The following is a 25,407-nucleotide window of genomic DNA, read 5'->3' on the forward strand; positions in this document are numbered from 1 at the left end:
AAAATAAAATCCTCAAGTCAGTCCTGTGAACCAGGTGCCATCATGATCTCCATGACACAGAAGAGAGAAAAGCTCTGGAAAGGTGAACATCTCACCCAGCCTGCCTCAGACCTGCTCAGCGCAGACCGGGGCCTCTGCCCCGCCTGTGCTCCACGTGGCTACTGACATTGAAAGGAATTACAATTAAGGAAAAAGAAAAGTTCAGTGCTTTGAGCACACTAACCGCACTGGGACATCTCAACTGCCCGCTAACCACACATGGACAGCAGTTACCCTGCTGAGCAGTGCACACATAGGAAATTTTCATTATCACAGAAAATTCTATTGCACAGCATTGAGGTTCTAAAACTTTATGGCAGAAAGAGAAGAGGAACTAAAGAGCCTCTTGATGAAAGTGAAAGAGGAGAGTGAAAAAGTTGGCTTAAAGCTCAACATTCAGAAAACGAAGATCATGGCATCTGGTCCCATCACTTCATGGGAAATAGATGGGGAAACAGTGGAAACAGTGTCAGACTTTATTTTGGGGGCTCCAAAATCACTGCAGATGGTGACTGCAGCCATGAAATTAAAAGATGCTTATTCCTTGGAAGAAAAGTTATGACCAACCTAGATAGCATATTCAAAAGCAGAGACATTACTTTGCCGACTAAGGTCTGTCTAGTCAAGGCTATGGTTTTTCCTGTGGTCATGTATGGATGTTGAGACTGTGAGAGTTGGACTGTGAAGAGTTGGACTGAGAGTTGGACTGTGAAGAAGGCTGAGTGAGAAGAATTGATGCTTTTGAACCGTGGTGTTGGAGAAGACTCTTGAGAGTCCCTTGGACTGCAAGGAAATCCAACCAGTCCATTCTGAAGGAGATCAGCCCAGGGATTTCTTTGGAGGGAATGATGCTGAAGCTGAAACTCCAGTACTTTGGCCACCTCATGCGAAGAGTTGACTCATTGGAAAAGACTCTGTTGCTGGGAGGGATTGGGGGCAGGAGGAGAAGGGGACGATAGAGGATGAGATGGCGGGATGGCATCACTGACTTGATGGACATGAATCTGAGTGAACTCCGGGAGTTGGTGATGGACAGGGAGGCCTGGTGTGCTGCGATTCACGGGGTCGCAAAGAGTTGGACACAACTGAGCAACTGAACTGAACTGAAGGTTCTAAACCACTGAGCCTGTCACTAGAGCAAACAAGATATGTCATTTCAAATCCTCAATTGCCTTGAAGAACATAAAGGCAGACCCGGCACTTCATCTTTCCAAGCCAAGAATCTGGGTTCTTAGGGAAACTTGCCCCTCTGGGGTCTGAGAAGTGGGGAGCGCTCTCTCTGGAATTCCCAGGGCTTGTGCTGGTTAACACTCCCCTTCACCCGAACAGAGCTAAGCAGGGTGCTGCCCATGGGGAAGGCTGGGTGGCTGGATCACGGTGAGGACGCTCCCAGCTGCCAGCTCCTTCCCTTTGGGGCCTAGGAGGATGTCCTTGGGACACCATTCTTCTCCTTTCTGATAAAGCAGGCCTCATACATACCCCCTGTTTGCACAGATCCTTTATGCTTGTGTGGTACCCAGCTCACCAGAAGCTTCCAGAAGGACAGTGGGAGGGGATAGTAGAAGCAGTAACAATATTAAAATAACATGTAGGGAGTGCCTCGCGGAGTCCTGCAGCACCAGAGCTGCTTTATAGGCATCATCTTAGTTAATCCTCACGAGAGCCTGCCGTGCTCAGTCGCTCAGTCCTGTTTGACTCTGCGACCCTATGCGCTGTAACTGCCAGGCTCCTCTGTCCATGGGCTTCTCCCGGCAAGAATACTGGAGTGGGTTGCCGTTTCCTCCTCCAGGGGATCTTCCCAACCCAGGGACCAAACCCGCATCTCCCGTACTGGCAGGCAGATCTTTTACCACTGAGCCACCTGGAAAGCCCCCAGTCCTCACAAGCAGACATTCTTTTAGCCTCAACTCACAGACCACAAAGCCAGGTTGGCTTGTGCAAGGTCACGCACAGGACGTGGCAGAGCTGGGACAAGAACTCCATGTTCTGTTCAGCTCAGTCACTCAGTCGTGTCCAACTCTTTGTGACCCCATGGACTGCAGCACGCCAGGCTTCCCTATCCATCACCAACTCCCAGAGCTTGCTCAAACTCGTATCCATCGAGTCGTGATGTCCTCCAACCATCTCATCCTCTGTCGTCCCCTTCTCCTCCTGCCTTCAGTCTTTCCTATCATCAGGGTGTCTTCCAGTGAGTCAGTTCTTCGCATCAGGTGGCCAAAGTATTGGAGTTTCAGCTTCAGCATCAGTAAAGAAGCCATTTTTGTGTGATAGCCACTTAGTCTGGGGAGCGGCTCCCTTGGATTCATTTTCCCCTGGAACTGTCATAACATGGAGGGAAGGGAACAACCAGAACTTAACGAGCTTGCTGCCAGCCCTGAGTGCTCCTTGGCCGGGCCCACGGCCCTGGCTGCTTTCCCGTGTGGGCAGAGAGGAGCTGTTGGGGCTGAGTAAGCTGCCAGCAGGGATCTTCCTGCTCTCCCGCCTGGAAAGATGCTCCCTGAATCCCAGTCCATGAAGACTGCCATCCCTCACTCTCTTCCTCAGGGAACAGGATGTGTGGTTCTAACTACGGGGGTGGGATAGGGGGATTTCAAGGGAGCCCCCCCCCCCGACCCAAGATTATGTAGCAGGAGGGGAAAATCTCAGGCCAGTAACACAGCCTGTGGTTTCTTCGGGGGAAACCACAGAAGACTCAGCTCAGGGTGGCAAAACCCACATTCCCTCCCACACAGGGTGTGGCCTGGGAGTACCTTGGGCGCCAGTACCTAGGCTGGCATAAGACCTCCCTGGCAGCACCTTCTGATGCCCATTAGCTCTTCTGTCTGTTTGTCCATAACCCCTGAAGCAGGTGTCTGTGCTGCTGGCAGCCCTTTGAAGGGAATGCTGGTGAGGGGGGAAGGCGTGACAGTGGATAGTGAGGAAAAGGGCTTCTAGCTCTGCCCTCAGCAGACTCCTGGCATGATGCACAGACTTACGTTTTTACCCTAGAGAGGCTCCTAACCTGAGGGGGGAGGCACACCGTCTCCAAGAAGACCCCTAGAGCAAACTCTGAGCTAATGAGGGCGGTAGGGTGTGTCCAGAGAGAAGCGAAATTCAGACAAAATTCAGGAGTCCTTTCTCAGCCCTCTCCCCCCCCGCCCCCATCCATTTGCCTACCGCACCTTCTTGCTATCTTGATCTGTGGGTCTCACCTTCTTGCCCCCATAGCAAACCCATGACCCTGAGCAATTTCCAGACCAAGCGTGAGACAAGCTCTCGTCACCCATGCATACTGGAATGCCAGACGGGTGGTGCTGCTTGAAGCATCACCTTGATTTTACTTGGACTGATTTTTAAAAGTAAATAGTTCATGAACATTGATACTGTATTTTTGGTAACACCCTCAAGCACACATTTTTGTGTGGACCTCTGTTTTCCTGTCTCGGGTATGTCTAGGAGTGCCATTGGTGGGTCATACGGTACTGGCTTACATTCCCACCAGCAGGGGGTGAGGATTCTGATTTCTCCACATCCTTGGGCAGGTCAGTGTGAGGTGCCCATCGGATGTCCAGTTGGTGATGTCGAGCCAGTGTGGACTTCAGGGAGAGGCTGGGCTGGAGACTCTAAGGCCATCTTTCCTTGTAGGGATGGTGGGTAAGGTTCTGACACTGCCAGATGGCACTAAGGACTGGGTGTGGCCCCAACAGCCACAGGTTGGCAAAATGAGGAGGAACCGGGCAAGGAAAATGAGAGGCAGGGGGGAGGGGGAAGGTCTCAGGAGAGGCAGGCACAGGCGCAGGAGACCAAGGGGGCAAGGAAGGGAAGCCCTCCCGGGAGGCGGGAGGGAGCAAGTCGTCAAATGCTGCTGATGGGGAAGACAAGGGTAAGACCTGACCACTGCCCTGGGCTCCATGGGAGCTTATGATGATCCTGATGGTAGCTCCTGTCAGCAGTGAGCAAAAGCCTGACTAGACTGGGGTCAGGGGAGAGTGGGAGAGGGCCTGGAGACTGGGAGTATAGCCAACTGAGAGACTTTTTTTAAAAAACAGCTTTATTTTTATATTTACATGAATGTATACATATATCTCGGAGAAGGTGATGGCACCCCACTCCAGTACTCTTGCCTGGAGAATCCCATGGACAGAGGAGCCTGGTGGGCTGCCATCTATGGGGTCATATAGAGTCAGACACGACTGAGCGACTTCACTTTCCCTTTTCACTTTGATGCATTGGAGAAGGAAATGGCAACCCACTCCAGTGTTCTTGCCTGGAGCATCCCAAGGATAGGGGAGCCTGGTGGGCTGCCATCTATGGGGTCGCACAGAGTCGGACATGACTGACGCGACTTAGCAGCAGCAACAGCATACCTATATCTGAATCACTTTGCTATATGCCTGAAAACAATCAACATTGTATGTCAACTATACTTTGATAAAAAAGTTTTTTTTATTGATATATGGGGATTTCCAGGTGGCACTAGTGGTAAAGAATCTGCCTGCCAAAGCAGGAGACATAAGAGACACGGGTTTGATCCCTGGGTCAGCAAGATCCCCTGGAGGAAGGGATGGCAACCCAGTCCAGTATTCTTCCTTGGAGAATCCCATGGACAGAGGAACCTGTTGGGCTACAATCCATAGGATTACAAAGAGTCAGACGTGACTGAAGCAACTTAGCACACAAGCGTGCGTGCGCGCGCACACACACACACACACACACACATACGTTTTTAGATTCTTTCCCATAATAGGTTATTGCAAGATATTGAATACAGTCCCCTGTGCTATACAATAAGACCTTGTTGTCTCTATATAATAGTTTTCGTGTGCTAATCCCAGACTCCTGATCTACGCCTTCCCCACCTCCTCTCCCCTCTGATAACCCTAAGTTTGCTTGCTGTATCTGTGAGTCTATTTCTGGCTCCTAAACAAGCTCATTTGTGTCATATTTTAGATTCCACATATAAGTGGCGTCACATGATGTTTGTCTTTCTCTGTCTGACTTCCTTCACGTAATATGATAATCTCTAAGTCCATCCACGTTGCTGTAGAAACACAGCTTTATTGAGATTCAGCTCCCACTTACAGTGCTCAGTTCAGGGGCTTTTGATACATTCACAAAATTGTGCAACCATCACCATAATCCAATTTTAAAACATTTTCAGCATGCTCCCCAAGGAAACTTGTAGCTGTCAGTCCCCCCTCCACTCTTCCCCAGGCAACCACATGTCTAGTCTGGACGTTTTGCAAAAATGGAGCCATGTAATGTGTAGGCTTTCGTGACCGCTGCTTTCACCCAGCATAATGTTTTCAAGGCCCATCCACGTTGTGACATACGTCAGTACTTGCTTCCTTTTCATGGTTGGATCATTATTCCACTGTGTACGTTTACCATACTTTGTTTATCCATGGATGTATATGGATTGCTTCCCCCTTTTGGTTTTTATGAATGATGTGGCTGTGGGCTTTTGTACATAGACATTTGCTTTCATTTCCCTTGGGAGGCAGTTTGGAAGGGAGTTGGAAGGGAGATGAAACCAGAAGCCTATCCATAAAGCTCACTCACCTCTTTCCTCACATTCCAGTGTTATTTTGAAACTACCAAATTCTCTCAACTCTATTTACTCATCTTGGCTCCCTCTGAGCACCCAGGACAGAGCCCTTCCTGGGGAGCGTGGGGGTGGGATGGTCCTCTCTGAACCCTTCGCATCCCATGCTGAGATCTTTGCGTGCTTCATACCTCCTGGTGCCCCAGCTCCAGGGCCTTTGGGGAGCGAGGAGGCTGAGCCTCCCTCCCAGGATGGGCATCCCGGAAGACTGCCACATCCTTTCTCCCGCTCTGGCTGGCACCAAGCCACATCCCATGCCAATGTGCGGGGCTTTAGCCACAGGAGCCCTGAGTTCTGGCAAGGGCTGCACTCTGCCTGTCTGTGAGGTCACCGTGCACCCGCCCATCGCCTTTCCCTGGCTCCCAGGTCCTCCTCCTGGCTAGCTGTCTCCCTTGCAGGATCGTGGCCCCCATGGACCCTGAGACGGAGGCACACAGACTCATCTGGTTTACCCCCACTGAGGGGAATTCCACAGGAGGAGGAACAGGAAAGCGTGACTAGGCAGCCTGCTTTACTCTGCTGACCACCAGCCAGGTCGGGAGTTGGGGGAAGGCTACGGCCACATTTCCTTTTCTTTTTGTTTTTGGCTGCACTGAGAGGTATGTGGGATCTTTGTATCCCTGCCAGGGATCAATCCCATGCCCCCTGCTGCAGAAGTGCAGAGTTTTAACCACGGGGCAGCTGGGAAGTCCCTGGCTATGGTTGCCTTGACCCTGAGACAACTTGGAGCCGCCCCCCCCGAACATTGGCCCCTCAGTCACCCCTACTGCAGGCCCCACATCAGTCTAGCAGCCCCCCAACCTTGGCCCCTCAGTCGCCCCTACTGCAGGCCCCACATCAGTCTAGCGGCCCCCCAACCTTGGCCCCTCAGTCGCCCCTACTGCAGGCCCCACATCAGTCTAGCGGCCCCCGGGGCTGGCTGGCGGTGGTAATAGTGCTCTGACATCTGCCTCTCAAAAGTATAGGGGCTGGATGCATGGCTTGGCAGTGGCAAATGGAAGAGAGTATGTGTGGGGTTCGGGGAGGGGTGTACGGCTCAGGGAAGTACATCTGGGCACCACCAACATTTGCTTCTGCGGTAGGTCCTTGCAGAAACCTCCCATCAAGCTTTTCCCCCAAAGCCAAAAATGTTCCTAAGTGTCCATTCCCTAGCTACAGGTCACTGGACAGTCTTCAGAGACTGAGCAAGGCTGTTTGCTCCCATTAAACAAAGCTATAAACCGTCATTCAGCCCACTTCTGGCCAAGGCATCACCACCCACGGTGGGAACGCCTCTCAAGGCCAAAGTCAAAAATCAATTGTGTACTTGGCATGAATGAAGTTCGTGGTCTTCACTCCTGCTGCCTGCCACATCTCCCCAGCCTGGAGGGATGCATGGGCTAAGGATAAGCCTGGAGAAGGAGAAGCCTTGAAGGGGGTTGGAAGTTATTCTTCTTGTTTCCAAACAGGGAAACTGAGGTTGAGCAGTAGGAAGCCTTCCTGCAGAGTAAGATTGAAAGCCTGACCCAGTTGCTAGATTATGTACACCAGCTCCTGTATCCTCATCTGCTTGTCTAAGGCACACACGTCCTCATGCTAGTTTGACAACTGAAGAAACCAAGGCTCAGAGGCTTGGGTAATTTCTGAGTCACACTGCACACGACGATTATCATGGATTCTATCAATACCTCTGGCCACTGACGTCCTTCCCCTCCCCCCTAGCCCAGGGCCATCATCCCAGCGAGGCTCCAGGAACAACAGACAGTTTGGAACCACAGAGCCCCAGAAGTGGACACAGTGCAGACGTTCAGAGGGTGGACTTGAAGAGAGGCAGCCCTGAGTTCACTGCAGCTGTAGGACTCGGGCAAATTATTTGCCTCCCTAAGCAGTAGAGTGGGCCTAATTTTAGCACTTGTGTTTCAGGGTACCATGAAGATGGGTGAGATTGTGTCGGGAAGGGCTCAGTCGCAGGCATGGGTTTTGTGCTCTCCATATTGGAGCCTGTATTGTTGTCGGGCTTCCCTGGTGGCTCGACGGCAAAAAATCCTCCTGCAATGCAGGAGATGTGGGTTCAATCCCTGGGTCAGTAAGATCCCCTGGAGGAGGGTGTGGCAACCCACTCCAGTATTGTTGTCTGAGAAAACCCATGGACAGAGGAGCCTGGCAGGCTACAGTCCATGGGGTGGCAAAGAGTCGGACACAGCTGAGCAAGCACATTGTTATTGTCAGCCCAAGACCTGAGGATCCAGCATCACCTCGCTCCTGTTAATCCATCCCGTCCCTTCTCCTGGGTGACATTTCAGTTACAGGGAGCCTTAGCCACGGGAGATGGGCCAAACATCAAGAGCTTAACGCTGACCTCCCCTTTAATAAGAGGGTGCATTACCTGATCTCGTGAGAGGTAGCAGGCTCAGGCGCCACGGCTGCCTCCCCTTCCCAGCCGGGGAGTCAGAATGATCACCAACTGCCCCTCTCCTGCTTGTCTTCTTGGTGGTGGCTAACTCTCTGGGGGTGACCGTGGGGCAAAAGGCTGTCGCAGGAGAAGCTGGGGTTCCCAGGCTCATGTGCATTGGTTATCTGTCCTCTGATTCAGAGTCACAGATGAACCAGCCTTGGGTCCCCAGGAAGACCAGGAAAGAGGGTGGAGAGCTTAAGACACAGCTACCTATACTGATGGGGCCAGAGAGCCCAGGCTTCCCGCCTCCAGAGCCGAGCAGTGAGTGCCTGGACCCGAGTGATGACAGCCCCTGAGGCCTCCTCTGTGCAGGTGAAGGAGGCAGAAAGAGAGGCTGGTTTGGAAGAAAGAATGGCCTTCTCTCCCCACCCTTTCAACAGCCCTGCTCCAGCGGCAACACGTAGAAAGGAATCATTATTACTATTACTCCAATCGAGATATAATTATAGCACCTCCCGAAGCAAAGCCCCCACACCTTTGTGCTGCTGGGGAAATTGGGCTGTAATTACATCCTGGAGTCCTCCTGCCTCATCACCTCCTTCCTCTCCGATCTCCCCCTCCAGCCGCACCCCCGCAGACACGTCTGGGACTTCTCTGCCTCTGGGCCAGAGAGATCACTTTGTCTCCCTGCCGACTCCCCACTGCTCCTGGAGTTCAGTTCAGTTGCTCAGTTGTGTTCGATTCCTTGAGACCCCATGGACTGCACCACACCAGGCCTCCCTGTCCATCACCAACTCCCAGAGTTTACTCAGACTCATGTCCATTGAGTCGGTGAGGCCATCCAACCATCTCATCCTCTATAGTTCCCTTCCCCTCCCACCTTCAGTCTTTTCCCAGCATCAGGGTCTTTTCCAAGGAGTCAGTTCTTCGCATCATGTAGCCAAAGTATTGGAGCTTCAGCTTCAGGATCAGTCCTTCCATTGAATATTCAGGACTGATTTCCTTTAGGACTGACTGGTTGGATCTCCTTGAAGTCCAAGGGACTCTCAAGAGTCTCCAACACCACAGTTCAAAAGCATCAGTTCTTTGGCGCTCAGCTTTCTTTATAATCCAACTCTCACATCCATACATGACTACTGGAAAAACCATAGCTCTGACTAGGCAGACCTTTGTTGGCAAAGTAATGTCTCTGCTTTTTAATATGCTGACTAGGTTGGTTGGTCATAACTTTCCTTCCAAAAGGCAAGTTTCTTTTAATTTCATGGCTGCAATCACCATCTGCAGTGATTTTGGAGCCCCCCAAAATAAAGTCTATCACTGTTTCCATTGCTGCCTCTGAAAGGCCCTAATTTTAGTTCCAGCTTCCCTGGTAGCTCAGACAGTAAAGAATCTGCCTGCCATGCAGGAGACTCAGGTTCAATACCTGGGTCAGGAAGATCCCCTGGAGAAGGGAATGGCAACCCACTCCAGTGTCCTTGCTTGGAGAATTCCATGGACAGACCATGAGGTTGCAAAGAGTAGGACACAACTGAGCAACTAACACTGGCACTCCACTGGGTTCAAACTCAGCGGGCAAATGGGGGTGGAGCCTCCAGAGCTGAGGTCACTGGTCGGAAGGACCTTGGTCTGGATCCTCAGGCTGGGGATGGCCTAGGCAGAGGCCCAGCAGCCACAGGACCCGAGTCAAGGGTGCAGAGGGTGGAGGAGGTCCGGGGACCTGGGCGTGCAGCGGGTCTTGGAGTCGGTCCTCTGACTGGACTTCCCTTCTGGAGACTCCCTCTGACCACGGTCCTCCAGCGGGGTGGAGGCACTGAGAGAGCCCTGATGTTGCAGGAAGGGGGAGCCCTTCCAGGGCCGAGAGTGGGCTCTAGTCCAACTAACTCTTGGAAATGAATTGTCCGAGGAGACACACACGCTAACAAAGCAAGAGACTTTGTTGGGAAGGTGCACCTGGGCAGAGAGCAGGAGGGTAAGTGAGCCCAGGAGGACTGCTCTGCCACGTGGCCTGAAGGCTGGGGTTTTACGGGGACAGGATGAGTTTGCAGGTTGTCTGCCTCGGGTTCCCTCCTGGTCTCAGGCATGTCACTCAGCCAAGATGGATTCCAGCGAGGAGGAATCAGGGAGTTTGGTTGTCTCCTTCCTCTTTTGGCGCCTCCTGAACTCCCTCGGGTTTGCGTTTGGCAACAACACTGTTCTTTATTGTAGCTTCCTTTGTGAGACAGCTCAGGCGAGCGGGCCTGGCCAGGGTGAGCGGTTTTGGTCAACAGCCCCCAACACTGTGAGCTGCCTTAGCCGGGAAGTCTGGCTGCAGGTTCTCCAAGGAGTGGTGCGGTGGGGAGGGAAGGTGGTCTGGTTACCCACTGGCTTCTTGGCCTTTTTGTCGTGGATGCAGTCAGTGAGGCACCAGGGCTGCTGAGATAAGATAATGCCTCCCCACCCAGTGGCCCCACTGGTCGAGATACCAGTTGCCTTCTTCTCCTTCTGGAGGAGATGACTCATGAGAGAGGCAGGGTAGGGAGGGCCCCTGCAGTTCTTTCTGTATGAACACATCCCAGGAAGCTCCGCAGTCCAGGAAAGGCCTGCGAGCCTGGGAAGAAGGACGAGTGCCGGCAGCCTGGAGAACCGTGTGACTCCTCCGGGATTCCGAGGTGTGGAGGAGGGGCCGCCGGCACCTTGCCTTGCAGGTGCTCCACTGTTGCTGTAAATTCTATTATGGCCTAATCAATTGCAGCGTGGGTCCTCAGCTTCCTTTCTGCTTCCATGGAGTGTGCTTCTGCTCAAACAAATCACTCAGGGGATTTAGATCTTCTGTAGGGAAGAGAACACCTATGAAAGGACCCTTGAATGATGGCTTGAGTTGCTTGGAAAGAAAGTTGTGTCAGTTTTAAACAAACCATGTTCTCTGTTTCACCGTTCAGAGAGTCTGCAAAGAATGGGGTAAGGAAACAAAGTTCTGATGGGGTAGCCCGCCAGAGACGTCACGTCTACAGTCAGAGACTTGTTCTCTTCCCTCCGAGAGTGGAAAGTGAAACTTAGCCACGTCTGACTCTTTGTGACCCCATGGACTGTAGTCTGCCAGGCTCCTTTGTCCATGGGATACTCCAGGCAAGAATACCGGAGTGGATCGCTGTTTCCTTTTCCAGGGGATCTTCCCCACCCAGGGATCGAACCCAGGTCTCCTGCATTGCTGACAGATTCCTTACCGTCTGAGCCACCAGGGAAGCCCTCTGTCTATTGTTCTGACTTTTCCCCATTCCTCTTCTTAACATAAGTGCTTCCAATGTTCTGGATGTCCCCAGGGGCCAAGGGTATGGGGCAGAGAGGGGGGATGGCCAGCCTGTACTTGACATTCAGATGTGAAGTGGGACCACAGGACTAAACAGTGAATCTGCCTGGGGTGGAGTGAAGCATCAGAGAAAGCTTCCGAGACATGACATCAGGACTGGGCCTCAAAGGAGGAGAGATTCCCCAAGTGGATGAGCTCAAGGCAGGGTAGCCAGGAAAAATGCGGAACTTTTGATAGAACATTTGAACTTCAGATAGAAAAATCATTTTTAGTACATGTCGCAAATAGTGCTTGAGACAAGTGTATACTAAAGCGGAGTTTGTTATTTATGTGGAATTTAAATTTAACCGGGACATCCTGAATTTTGACTTGCTAAAAGAAGCAACTGCAGTTCAGGAAGCAGCGGGAGCAAAGACAGGAGTGATGACCAGCCTGGTCGGGAGCCCAGGGCTCTGGGCCTCAGCGGCCGTGATGGATTTGACTCACAGGCCCTGACTGACTTAGCTCAGGAGCACAGACCCCCTGCACCAAGTGCCAACACTTGGCCATTGCTCTTAGCTGCTGCACCAGCTCTGTCTTCCCAGGACCACCTCATCACCAGCTGGAGAAACCCGGTGCCAAATTGCTTTTTCTACTTTCCCAAGCGTCTGCACCCAGCCCCTTCCCTTGGGTCAGTAGTCAGTCAAGCTACTGACCACCAGTCCCGCACCAGGCCTTGTGCTTGGCCCTGGGGATGCATGCACTTATAGAACAGACAAAGCCCTTGGATAAATGAAATTTACAACGCACGCCTTTGTAAAACCTCTTTTGACGGTATAAGGGGTGAGTGGGAGGAGGCAGTAAAAAATGTATATGTAAAAACATACAAACACCATTTCTCCTATCCTTTTATTTAAAGAAATAGCTATTTCAGAGAAAGGAAACTTCTGAGCCAGAGGCCTCCCCTGGAAATCTTAACTCCTGCATCTCCAGCGTGGAGCTGGAACAACTGAGCGCTCAGAGCTCCCCCCTGGCATTTTTCACGTGCCCTGGAAGCAGGACATTGTTGGAAGGAATAGGCGGAAGGTGACTGTCCCAGACCCCAGATGCTAGGCTGATGTGGGACAGGGACTGCATCTGACAGACAGAAGCACTGCTCTCTCCCCAGTCCCCAGCCACCTTAATAGACACTTAATTAGAAACACAAATTGGTAACAATAGGACCATTATTTCTCCCAAGGTTAATGATGGCCTCCAAGTGTCAGGCGTGTACTGTACATGCTCTGAGCACCTCTCATGCCATTTAGCATCTGCGCCGACACAGTCCTGTTTTATAGTAGATGCTATTATTGGCCCTTCTTGGCAGCTGAAGAAATGACAGCTCAGAGAAAGTGGGAAACATGCCCAGGGTTCGACAGCTGGCAAGAGGCAGAGCCAGGTCTGAAGTCGGGGCTTCAAGGCTGCAGACCCCCCAAATGTAATTACAACACTAAAGACCTGGGAGGACGGTCTGTGCACTGAGGTCTGGAATTGCCCACGAGTAAACACAAATGTGTGTGCATTTCCACAAGTGAGTTTGCATCCACACCCGGGAACTGGTCTCAGCCAGCCTTCTCACTGGTTAAAGGCTTTGATTAAGCCAACTCTCTGTGACCCCATGGACTATACAGTTCATGGAATACATTTAGGATTCTCCAGGCCAGAATACTGGAGTGGGCAGCTGTTCCCTTCTCCAGGAGATCTTCCCAACCCAGGTCTCCTGCATTGCAGGTGGATTCTTTACCAGCTGAGCCACAAGGGAAGACCTTGATTAAGCCAGGAGACTTCAAGTAAATTATTTGTAAGTTGGAGATGCAAACTTTCCCTCATTGTTCTTTGCTCCCTGGAGAATCACTGTCTGGTTTGCAGTCTCTAGGGCAGTAGTTCTTAGAATGCAGTGCCCATACCAGCCACGTCAGCATCCCAGCAACTGGGAGCTTGTTTTGTGTGTGTGTGTGTGTGTGTGTGTGTGTGTGCACGCGTGTGTACGCTCAGTCATGTCTGACTTTTTCCAACCCCATGGGCTGTAGCCCACCAGACTCTCCTGTCCATGGGGTTTCCCAGCCAAGAACACTGGAATGGGTTGCCATTTCCTTCTCCAGGGGATTTTCCTGACCCAGGGATCAAACCTGGGTCTCCCAGACTGCAGGCAATAGTTTACCACTGAGCCACCTGGGAAGCCTGGAAGAATGCACGTTTTTCTGAGACTTCCCCGGGAGTCCAGCGGTTAAGATTCGGCCTTCCGATGCAGGGGGCACGGGTTCAACCCCTGGTTGGGGCATTAAGATCCCACAGGCTGCTTGGTGTGGCCAAAACATAAAAAAGAAAGAAAGAAAAGAAATGCACATTTTCTGGCCCCACCGATGACAGCCACTGAATCAGAAGCTCTGGTGCTCAGCCACTTGCTGCGCTCTGGTATTTCTGATGTTCCCTCGAATCTGAGAGCCACTATTCTAAAAGGACTTATGCTTTCTAGCTGCTGCTATTTCTAGGTCCTTTGCTCTACTGATGGCCAGGAGACAGCCATAAGGGGCTTGGGGCTGAGACTAGGGCTCTCTGGTTTAGTGTCTGGCATGTGATAGATACACAATACATGAATTTTGGATAATGAATATCTGGTACCCAGGGTTCACATCTCTGTCACCATGTCAGGAGGGGACTGTCACCAGGATGACACTTTGGCTGCCACGGCAACGCCAGGTTCCTCAGGGGCTCAGGCAGGCCTGAGGCACCCTCAAGAAAGGAGGGCAAATTTTTACTTCTGCTCAGGATGAACACAGACCTCGAGAGGGCTGACCATGCTTCTGACCTTTGGAATTTTGAGCAGGAGGTATCAAAAGGGTTAAAAATTACCACGGGGACAATTGGGCTATCTAGTGGTGTGCTGATAACCCAGCTTTCTGAGTAAGAGGCCATGGCCTGCAGCATTTGTGATTGCCTTGATGTAAATATGTTGGATCATAGAAAAAGCAAGACAGTTCCAGAAAAACATCTACTTTTGCTTCATTGACTATGCCAAAGACTTTGACTGTGTGGATCACAATAAACTGTGGGAAATTCTTCAAGAGATGGGAATACCAGACCACCTAACTTGTCTCCTGAGAAATCTGTGTGCAGGTCACGAAACAATAGTTAGAATCAGACGTGGAACAACAGACTGGTTCCAAATTGGGAAAGGAGTACGTCAAGCCTGTATATTGTCACCCTGCTTATTTAACTTATATGCAGAGTACATCATGTAAAATTCCAGGCTGGATGAAGCACAAGCGGAAATCAAGATTGCCAGGAGAAATATCAATAACCTCAGATACACAGATGATACCACCCTTATGGCAGAAAGAGAAGAGGAACTATAAAGCCTCTTGACCTCTTGATGAAAGTGGAAGAGGAGAGTGAATAAGTTGGCTTAAAACTCAACATTCAGAAAACTAAGATCATGGCATCAGGTCCCATCACTTCATGGAAAATAGATGGGAAAACAATGGAAACAAGGAGACGTTTTATTTTGGGGGGCTCCAAAATCACTGCAGATTGTGACTGCAGCCATAAAATTAAAAGATACTTGCTCCTTGGAAGGAAAGTTATGACCAACCTAGACAGCATATTAAAAAGCAAAGACATTACTTTGTCAACAAAGGTTTGTCTAGTCAAAGCTATGGTTTTTCCAGTAGTCATGTATAAATGTGAGAGTTGGACTATAAACAAAGCTGAATGCCGAAGAATTGATGCTTTTGAATTGTGGTGTTGGAGAAGACTCTTGAGAAGCCCTTGGACTGCAAGGAGATCCAACCAGTTAATCCTAAAGGAAATCAGTCCTGAATATTCACTGGAAGGACTGATGCTGAAGTTGAAGCTTCAATACTCTGACCACCTGATGAAAAGAACTGACTCATTTGAAAAGACCCTGATGCTGGGAAACATTGAAGGCAGGAAAAGGGGTTGACAGAGGATAATAAGATGGTTGGATGTCATCATCAACTCAGTGGACATGAGTTTGAGCAAGTTCTGGGAGTTGGTGATGGACAGGGAAGCCTGGTGGTGGTGCATTCCATGGGGTCGCAAGGAGCTGGACATGACTGAGCTACTGAACTGAACTGATGTCTTTAAATAATCATAGCAGCACTTGTCTAGTGTATTGTTCTCAGGACAGGTACTGTTAGACCTATTTTACACATATTAATGATTGAATGCTTACAGCCCTCTGGGAGAGGTTCTATTTTCATTCCCATTTTATAGATGCAAAAACTGAGGCACAGAGAACTTAAGTAATTTGCCCAAGCTAGTAAAAGGCAGAGATGGGATTCAAATGCAGACAGGGTGGCTCCAGAGTCCATGCTTTTAAACCACGTGGGGAAGCTTAGCAAGGGGCAACAGTTTGGGGTGGGGGTGGGGGAATGAACAAAGGAAAATACATATATCAGCAAGCTGGGACCTATTTGCTTTTATTGCCCTTTTGGTAAGCAAGGCAGGGTAAGGGTAATGTCTCCACAAGCCTGCCCCTGCCCTCTCAGGTAGACTGGGCTGGAATGGCTCAGGGCCCTGCCCACCATTAGAAATATGGCAGGCAAAAGTTGCTGAAGGTCTGAGGTCCAAAGAGCGTTTACACTTGGGTATGAAGACCCAGGTGCTTCCATGAAGCTGCATCTACAATGCAGGCTCTTCTGCCCACCCACTCATCCTGTACAGCACGTGGTGGACCTTTTCAAACTGTAAGGTTTTAATCTTTTTTTCAGATTTGGGAAACTTTATTTATTTGATGATTTCTCTCCTTTTATTTTCTTTCTTGGGTGTTGGGCTTCTTGGATTGATTCTCTTTCTTTGGGGCTCACATTTTGGAAGACTGGTTAACCTTTTTCTTCTAGGCCCTATTCAGTATTTTATGTTAGCAATCATGGTTTTAATTTCCAAGAACTTTTCTTCTTTAATCATTCCTTTCCCACATCACTTGGTTGGGGTTTAGTCCACATTGGATTGCTCTGAAGTTACAAGTCAGAATTATCTTACAGTTCCGTGAATTTGTTACCCTTTCCTGGGGAGCCAAGGGTTCTGCCTTCTTATCTTGATTTTTCCACATTTCGGTTTTTCTGGGTTTTGAAGCTTGCTCACATTAAGGATCCATCTGCCCCAGCTATATTCACCGAGCCCTACCCTGTGTCTCCACGTGAGGCACGGGGCCTGGGCTGGGAATTTGAGGATAAGAAGTCTCTGTCTTCATGAGTTCCCACTTCACGGCAGACTCTCATGATATTAACACACCAGACTCACTAAGCATTGGCCCACCCTGTGTTTTGCATACTCCACAGTGTATTTTTCACATTTTGGTTTCTTGTCTGTCAGCTCAACTAGACTGAGCAAGGACTCTTGTTTTCTATGTTTATTCCAAGGTTCCAAGGAGACCCCTGATTGTTGATATACTTACACACACACACACACACACACACACACATATGCTGGTGCTATAGAGGTGTGCTCTGGAAGGATAGAAAAGACCATAACCAAATGGGATTCCTCTGGAAGGATTTGCAGAGACATGGGGAATCAGAGTAACCCCAAGCCCACTGCCATCCATCCCCACTCACTTTCTAAACAAACACTAAGGTCACCATTGCCACTTCTTTCTTCAGTGGATACAACAGTCATTTCTGTTCTGCAGTGTCTCAGCATCTAACCTTCTGCCTCATAAAACCCAAAAACCCACATTTCTATAAATAGACATTAAAGGACAGTGGGGGTCAGGGGAGGGGGGGGCAGGAACGCACTTACCAGGGGGTCTCTACTGCTCTCCCAGAGTTGGAAGTCTCCTTCTATAGGACAATGGGCCACGGAGCCAGAACCTCAATTCATTCATTCATTCGTGGACGCCTTCATTCATTCAGCCAATAATTCTTTATTAAGGAAATATTATATATTAGACTTAGTACCGGGCTCTAGAAACTTAAAAATATAATATGGGGCCCTTCTTACAGATTCAGGAACTCACAGTGTAAGAGACTAAGCCATGTGACCTTTCCTGGGGGGGAGCAGCCTATCCTGGCCACATTGAATGAATGGGTGAGTAAATGAGCAAACAAATGGGTAGAAATCCCTGGATATGTCCAGCTTCTTCACCTGGGAGGCCGCCGGGCCAACCAAGGAGCAGGGAATCCCCATGAGAGTCTGAGACCCTGGAAAAGCAGAGACCAAAACTCCACAGCCTCCAGCCTCCTAGCAGCAGCCACCCTGGGGGAGGGCCTGGCTCGTGGCCTAGGCGCCTGGCCGGGGAGGGCTGGGCCAGTTAAAAACTGGATCAAAGAGACAAAGAGGAATGCAGAGTCTCATTAACAGAGGAACCAGACAGCCAGGCCAGGGCAGGGCGGGGGAGGCTTTAGGGTGCTGGGAGTTGCTACTAACAAGTGTCAGGGTTAAAGGAAGAAAAAAACATGTGTTAGCATTAGGGTCAGGGCCCTCTGGGTCACCAGTTTCAAAGCAGGGTCAGGAGTCAGCAGAGAGAAGGAATCCCAGGCTTCCTCAGGGCATTCAGCCCAGGTGTGGTCCCAGAGCCAGACTGAGCTGTGGAGTCCCCAGTCAGTGAGGAGTGACGTTGGAATTCCCCGTTTTCCTGGTTTCCGTCATCGGTCAGACAGCCCTCATCGGCCCTGGTCCGTCAGACACAGGATCCTCCAGGGAGTCGGGATGCCTTTGCTCAAAGAAGTCTTTTTTCTGGGTGGTGGGCTCGAGCTGTGGACCCCGAGTTCGGTGAGGCAGTCATGGTGCAATCTGGAGCTCAGACCAGGAATTCAGAAGAGGGACCTTCTTTGTCCAGGATGTAGGAGAAAGCTGCAGGAAACCGTGGAATGCAGAGGGGCTCTGGGAGACGGTGGTGGGGCGGGGAAGGGGGAGGCAGAATCTGGGGGCCAAGTGAGCCCAGGCCCAGCAGACACCTCCCCTCCCAGCTCCCCAGGGCGGCTCTTGGCAAGAACGCGGCTGGGCAGGACAATGGGAGGACGGAAGAATGTGCTGGCCCGGTTGTACCGGAGTCCGAGGCTGGGACTCCAGCCCTGCGAGCATACAGGAACCATTTCAGAAGCAGGCTTTCTGTATGTGGGGCCAAGGCTGCTGGGCCTGGGCGTTGTGGCCCAGGCCATGGGGCGTGCCAGGAGGAAGCCCTGGTCCTGGGGTGGATGAGCCGCCCAGGCTAGGAAGCTGTGGGTGGAGGCGGGGACCTGGAGGCCCAGCAGTAACAAAGGTTACAAAGCTCTGTTTATGGGAGGCTCTTGGGAGGACCCAGGAGGGTGGGTGGCTGTGTAGGTTTCCTGGGCCTCCTCATTGAAAAGCTTGGAGGGGCTTGTTTCCCAAACACCAGGAAGACCTGGGTCTCTGGCTAATCAGGCTGGACAGTTCCACCTGGCTCGAGGTTACCGGGTGTGGGCAGCACGGACCGCAGTGGAGACTTGGGGATATAGCTCCCCAGAGACCCAGACCTTCTGTCCTTGTGATGAAAAGAATTGTCTTCAAGAAAAGAGCACTGACTTGGGGGGTTCTGCCCGCTTCGGCAGTTTCCCCTGAGAAGGCTGCCTTTCCCCCTTCCCTAGCTCCCTCTCTCCCTGCCCAGCAACCCCCGACTGAGGACTGCAGGGGTGTCCACCCCAACCCGAGCCCCAGGGGCGCCCCAGGGGGCGTCAGGGGAGGCCAAGGGGAAGAAAGGGAGGCTCGAAGAGATTTCTGGTGGGGGCCCAGGCTGGCCTGCCCTGCCGGAGTGGGGTGGCCCTCAGGGAAATTCCTCTGCCTCCCAAGTCTCCAGCTGTCTCCCAGGGCAGGAGAGGGCAGGGTCTACTTTCTCCACATGCTTGGAAACCACCAGGGACAAGGTCCTGCCTCAGCTCTAGACGCCGCCCCCTGCTCAGTCTGTGAGTGCGTGTGTGCGTGTGTACGTCTGTGGTGTGAGTGAGTGCAAGCACGTGAACGTGTATGCCAGTGTGTGATGTATGTGCAGGTGAATGAGGCTGTGAGCCTGTGTGTACTCTTTATGAGTGGTGGGTGTGAGTGTGTAAGGAGGCCCCAGCAGCCTGTCGGGTTTTGAATTGGTCCTCATGCCATCCTGGAGCAATGAGGGCTGATGAGACAGAGAGGCCGTGATTCCAGCAGATCCAGCTTTTAGCTTCAGGAGCTGTTTCTCAGTTCCCTAGAGAGAGAATCCTTTCTGGTTAAAAGGACGCACAGCTCCCAGCCTTTGTCTGCCCCTCTCTGGCTCATCCCCTGAGTGTGCGTGTTCCCGTGGCACATAGCACACTTTGGGGGTCACTGCACATCGTGGGACTCTGGGGGACTCCATGGAGCCAACCCCAGGGACACACCACTCACTGGGCATAGGTGGTTTCTGCCTCTCGGGATGAAGGTGCTCTCATCGTGTGGGGATTCTGGACGTGGCTTTGGAACCTTTGGCAGGAGTGTTGCAGACTCGTGGCAGACGGCAGTCGGCCCCTTGGGGGCTGCTTCCACAGCCCTAGTCACTGGGGCCTCTGCTCCTCCCAGCTCCATGTAAGGAGGGTGAGGACAGCTGCCCACCAAGCCTTGTGTCAGAACTGTTTTGTAAAAACCCAGATTTCCAGGCCCTTGTTTCCCAGGTGGCGCCAGCGGTAAAGAACCTGCCTATTAACGCAGCAGACAAGAGACAAGGGTTCAGTCTCTGGCTCAGCAAGATGCCCTGGAGAAGGGAATGGTCACCCACTCCAGCATTCTTGCCTGGAGAATCCCACGGACAGAGGAGCCTGGCGGGCTACAGTCCATGAGGTCGCAAAGAGTCGGACACGACGGAGGTGACTTAGCATGCCTGCACACCTCGTATGTATGGAGTCAGAGCTCACAGGCTGGGGCCTGGGATCCGCTTTCTTACTGGGAACTCCAGACGCTTTTGCTATTGAGCCAGCTTGCGGGCACAGGGCCAGGAGACCAGGGACTGACCAGGTCGGAAAAGTGTGGTGAGTTCGGGCGGTGACCTTCCCCAGCCCTCACAGTCCCCTGAGCTGGGCGCCCCAGCATGCCCTTCCTTCGCCTCTAAGTCGAATCAGAAATCCTCAGGGGGCCTTGGGAAAGGTGAGCAAGCTGCAACCTTCAGTCTGTTCCCTTTGGATGTGCCAAGGCAGCTGCTCTCGCCAAAGTGGCCCAGGCTGGAGCTGGGAAGGCCGAGACAGCGCTCAGGCCACAGCTCTGCGCTCACCAAGGAGCGATGGCTGGCCTGGGTGCCTTAACTTTGCCCCAGGCGGGTTGGCCCGTGAGGGAGCCAGTTACCCGGCCCGGCTGCCAAGAACGGCCCTGACAAGATGGCAGCCGGCCAGCCCCCAGTGTTGTTTGGCTCCGGGGGCCGGCTCTCTCCCACAGGAAGCCTTTTATCTCCACGGTGGTAATAGCGAGTTCAGAGGGAATAGCCTCCTACTCCAGGGCGCTCAGTGGGATTGTGCAACCTGGGCCTTTACGAGGAGAATTCCCTTCATCTGCCAAGTGTCTTGTTGTCCGTGAGGCCTGGGCAGACTACATGTACCCCTGTGTACATGCCATTTGGTTGGGGTTCTGGAAATCTGAATCGGTGGACAAAACAGGATTGGCGTTGCGGGGGGAGGGAGAGCATGGCTTAGGCTGGGGGTGGGTAGCTGAAGGGCCCATAGTCATCTGGTGGGTGGTGCTTTCCAGAAAGTTTCCCTGCTCTCCACAGCCAGCTTCAGACACTGCCACACTCCACAGGGGGAGACTCTCAAGAATGGGGATTCCCTTAGATGGGGTGGGAACTACGCTTTTTTAATCCTCCGTTCAGGGCTTAAAATGGAGAAGGGAATGGCTACGCACTCCAGTATTCTTGCCTGGAGGATCCCACGCACAGAGGAGCTTGGCGGGCTACAGTCTGGGGGTCACAAGAGTGGGACACAACTGAGCAACTAACACACACACACATACACACACATACACACACACAGAGCTCAGTAGGTCTCAGTAGGGGGCTCTTCATAAGCACCAGCTCCCTGTCTCTTCCTCAAAGAGTGGAGCCTGGGGAGATGCTCCATCTGACTGACACTGAGCCGAGGGCAGGCCAGGTTAAGGGGACTCTGATCCCCACTCCCAGAGAAGCCAGCATGGAGTACCTCTTCGTGGTTAAATGACCCTGCAGGGAACACTCACTCACTCACTCACTCACTCTCTCCTTCAACACAACGCTTCATATGCGTTCCAGCCTCTGGGAAACAGTAGTGGACAGGAGGCAGAGTCTTTGTTCTTTCAGAGTTTACATTCCTATGGGAGAGAGGGGAGGTAGGAAGTAAAGATGCTAATACATGATGTCATGTGAGTTAGAGAAACGGGCTATGATAAAGTTAAGGCACAGTAAAGACGGGAAAGAGAAGGGCTATTTCTGACAGGGTGGTTGGCTCAAGAAGGGCTGTCTTATTACACCTTTTCCCTGATGCTAAAAGCATTCTGTATCTGTCATGGTGCCCACCACTTAAAGTTCTTAGAAAGCAGAGGTTAAAGTATCCATTGAGACCCCTTCTTTGATCCCTCACTACCCCTTTTGCACACAACTTTCCCGAGAATCAAACAGTCCTCTATCTAAATTTACCAACCATAAGCCATAGAACTGGTACGATGTGATAAAAATTGGCAGGTTGATGCTGTATCTGTTACCTTTAAGGCCACTTCATTTAAACTTGGGGCTGATGGCAATTTCCACTCAAATCACCACGGGATTTAGGCCACCCAAAAGAGTGGCTTACAGTTAGTAAATTTGGACATAGAATATTTGATTCTCAGGAAACCTTTTAAAGTTTGCTCTCCTGAATGGACACTTTGGGGGCTTCCCTGGTAGCTCAGCTGGTAAAGAATCTGCTTGCAATGCTGCTGCTGCTGCTGCTAAGTCACTTCAGTCATGTCTGACTCTGTGCGACCCCATAGACGGCAGCCCACCAGGCTCCCCTGTCCCTGGGATTCTCAAGGCAAGAACACTGGAGTGGGTTGCCATTTCCTTCTCCAATGCATGAAAGTGAAAAGACCCCAATTCAATTCCTGGATTGGGAAGATTCCCACTTCCCTGGTGGCTCAGATGGTAAAGAATCCACCTGCAATGCGGGAGACCTGGGTTCCATCCCTGGGTTGGGAAGATCCCTTGAAGGAGGGTGTAGCAACTCACTCCAGTATTCTTGCCTGGAGAATCCCCATGGACAGAGGAGCCTGGCAGGTTACAGTCCATGTTCATGGGGTCGCAAAGAGTCAGACACGACTGAGCAACTAAGTACACACGGACACTTTGGGATCTGCCCTGCCTGGTGCCTGGCTTTCAGGAGGATGGAGGGCAATGTGTGATTTGTGGTACGAGAAGGTCTGTCCGGAGGCCAGCCAGCCAGTGCTGATACTGGGCGCCGCCAGACTAAAAAGCTTTCAGTCAGGGCACAGTGAATGCTTTCCTGGAGAGGCAGGAGGTGTGGTGGATTTAGAGGCAGAGTTGGAGCTGGCGCCCTTGCTGCCCTGTTGTCTAGAGGGGGCCCCAGACCCAGGACCAAATCATGACACCACTTACTGGGTTGCCTCTGTTCCTCTGAGCCTCATCTGTAGACTAGGATCTTTATCTTAGAAAACTGTAGGCCCCTGGCTTACGTGAGTCACTTGATAAGTGATACTGGCTGTGGCTCCTTTGGCAAATAGCTTAATATCTCTCAGCTTTGATTCTCCATCTGTGAGAGCAAGATATCAATACCCTGGCCTCATAGGGTTATTGTGAGGATGGGAAGATATCCGTAAAATGGCTTGTCACGGGGACTGGGGTTCAACAACGTGTGTTGAGTCTACAATGCGAGCTCGTCCCAGGGTGAGCCGGCAGGTGGGCAGGTGTGCAGAGGGTCATAAACACTGCCCACACAGTGCTCTGTGCCCCAGGGGAGGGGATTCTTCCCTGGTCACTGACTTAGCCAGTGAAGGGAAAGTATGGGAGGGGGAGTGGGAAGATGGACTTTGTGGATGTTTTTGCTGATTTAAATTTTGCTTTCAGGCATTTCCCAAGTGGCTCAGTGATAAAGAACCCACCTGCCAATGCAGAGGGCACAGGTTCAGCCCCTGGTCTGGGAAGACATCGCAGATGCCCGCAGAGCAAATAAGTTCATGGGCCATCACTACAGAGCCTGCGCTCTAGAGCCCAGGAACTGAAATTATCGAGCCCACGTGGTCTAGAGCTCCATGCTCCCCGGCAAGAGAAGTCATCACAATAAGAAGCCCGCACACAGCAAGAAAGAGGAGCCCCCCGCTCGCCGCAACTAGAGAAAAACCCAAGCAGCAAGGAAGACCCAGCACAGTCAAAAATAGATAAATAGTAAATAAATAAAAATTATTTTTAAAAAATTTTCAGGTTTCAGAAATCGAAACTGACAACATCTGCCCACAGGCACCAGCTGAACGGATCACGTGCTCGGAGGAAGGCCGGGGGGAAGCACCAGAGGCTGGTGGAAAGCGCAGTGTCACAGCTCCCAGCTCCCCTTCCCCTGCTGAGCGATGGTTCTGCTCCCCCACGTTCCTCATTAGCCCTTTCCATCTGCTGACTCATTCTCACACCGCTCCAGCCCCGGAAAGCTGAGCGTGTTGAAGGAGGCCTATTAATAGCCTTTTCCTGGGACACTCATCCCGGCTATTTCTAAGACCGTGTGAAGGCAGCCCTGAAGTCCTTGCCCCCTACCCCACCAGCCAGCTCCCCGGAGATGAGCCATGATAGCGGTAGGCGCCGGTGGAGGGCGGGTGCCCAGCAGGCTCTGGAAGGCCTGTTCTGTCCCGTCTACATTTGTCGAGATTTCAAAATGGTGGCCTTTCCGTTTTGGCCAGAGAGCCAGGCGTGGGAGTGATCCTCTGCAGGGGCTGACAGAGGGCTCCTCGAGGCACCCCACACATGGAGCAGGTGAGAGAGAGGATGCAGGGCGAACCCCGGCGGAGGGCAGGGAGCCACGGGGGCAGAAGGCTGCAGTGCCAGCAAGCAGGGCTGGGTTTGCCTGTGGAGGGGCTCTGTGGGCTTCGCTTGGCACACAGGCTGCCGAGCCCAGAGGGCACCCAGCCCGTGCGTGGCATGCGGGCTGTGGTGCCCAGTGCCCGAGGTGGCCTCCCCGACTGAAGGAAAGTTACACAGCTCAAAATAGCCTGGAGTTAAAACTTCCCTCTGAGTCCTCCCCACCATTCTATGCAAAACAAAGGAGTCTCTCACCTGAAGAAAGAAAATGGACATTAAGGTTGATTACGCCCAGCTCCCAGCCAGTCCAGCCTCTGGCCCATCTCCAGAATTCCTTGCCCAGCCATTTAGGAGATAACTACTCTGAACCACCTTGGAGAAGAACAGGCCCCCTTAACACAGCAGAGTTCCACATCTATGCCTATATGTACTTACTCTTTCCTTGGGTTAGTGCAGCAGCTCACTAATCTGACTGCTGCCACTTCTCGCCTCATTAAAGGTGATCTGTTCTGTAAAGTGCTGGTCTCTTTTTCTGAGCCTCGCCTTCTCTAACTCCCTTACCCTACATTGACCACAGCCAGACAGTGCAGTCTGCTTTGGGGACATCATCTGCTACAGTGAAGGGTGTCCCTGGGTAGAACAGAATCTGCGGCAGGGCAGGGCAGACGGAGGCCCCTAGGCAGGCCTGAGGAGCTCAGAGGAGGTCCAGCTTCTTGGACACGGTATTGAGACGTGGCCAGTGTACTCTCCGAGGGTGCCTTTTAGCGGGGCAGCTGAATAAGAGGCAGTCCAGAGCACTGTGTGTGTGGGTTTTTTTTTTTTTTTTTTTGGCTCAACTTCACTGCTCGTTAGCTGTGCGCACTTGGTCAACACATGACCCTCTCTGGGCATCAGTTTCTTCAACTCTGAAAAAGATCGTGTTGGACAAGATGAGATCCAAGGGCTCTTGCGGGCCTGACTGTCCTAGCTCACGCTCTGTGCCTGCTCAGAAAGCGCAGCTCTGAGAAGACAGAAGCGGAGCCCCGTGGGTCAGGAGATGGACTGGCGGACTAACAGGGGCAGAGGGGAGGAGAGGGGATTTTCTTTTCCCCGGGAGGCATCCCCATCCCTTGTCATTAGAAAGCCGCGCCCACAGCTCCTCTCACTGGCTGGCAGGTGCC

The 25,407-nt window shown here is 51.9% G+C and overlaps 1 long non-coding RNA gene across 2 annotated transcripts; it reads left to right on the plus strand.

The window, feature by feature from the left end:
- Positions 1-10,509: 10,509 nt before the first annotated feature.
- On the plus strand, positions 10,510-24,763 carry LOC138416171 (uncharacterized). 2 transcript variants are annotated; one of them, XR_011247562.1, is made up of 2 exons: positions 10,510-10,681; positions 23,309-24,763. It is a non-coding gene; the product is annotated as an uncharacterized lncRNA (long non-coding RNA). The 2 variants fall into 2 exon arrangements; XR_011247561.1 differs by lacking the exon at positions 10,510-10,681 and adding an exon at positions 17,763-20,096.
- Positions 24,764-25,407: the final 644 nt, after the last annotated feature.

The sequence above is a fragment of the Ovis canadensis genome, chromosome 12 (assembly GCF_042477335.2).
Source record: "Ovis canadensis isolate MfBH-ARS-UI-01 breed Bighorn chromosome 12, ARS-UI_OviCan_v2, whole genome shotgun sequence".
Taxonomy (NCBI): Eukaryota; Metazoa; Chordata; class Mammalia; order Artiodactyla; family Bovidae; genus Ovis; species Ovis canadensis.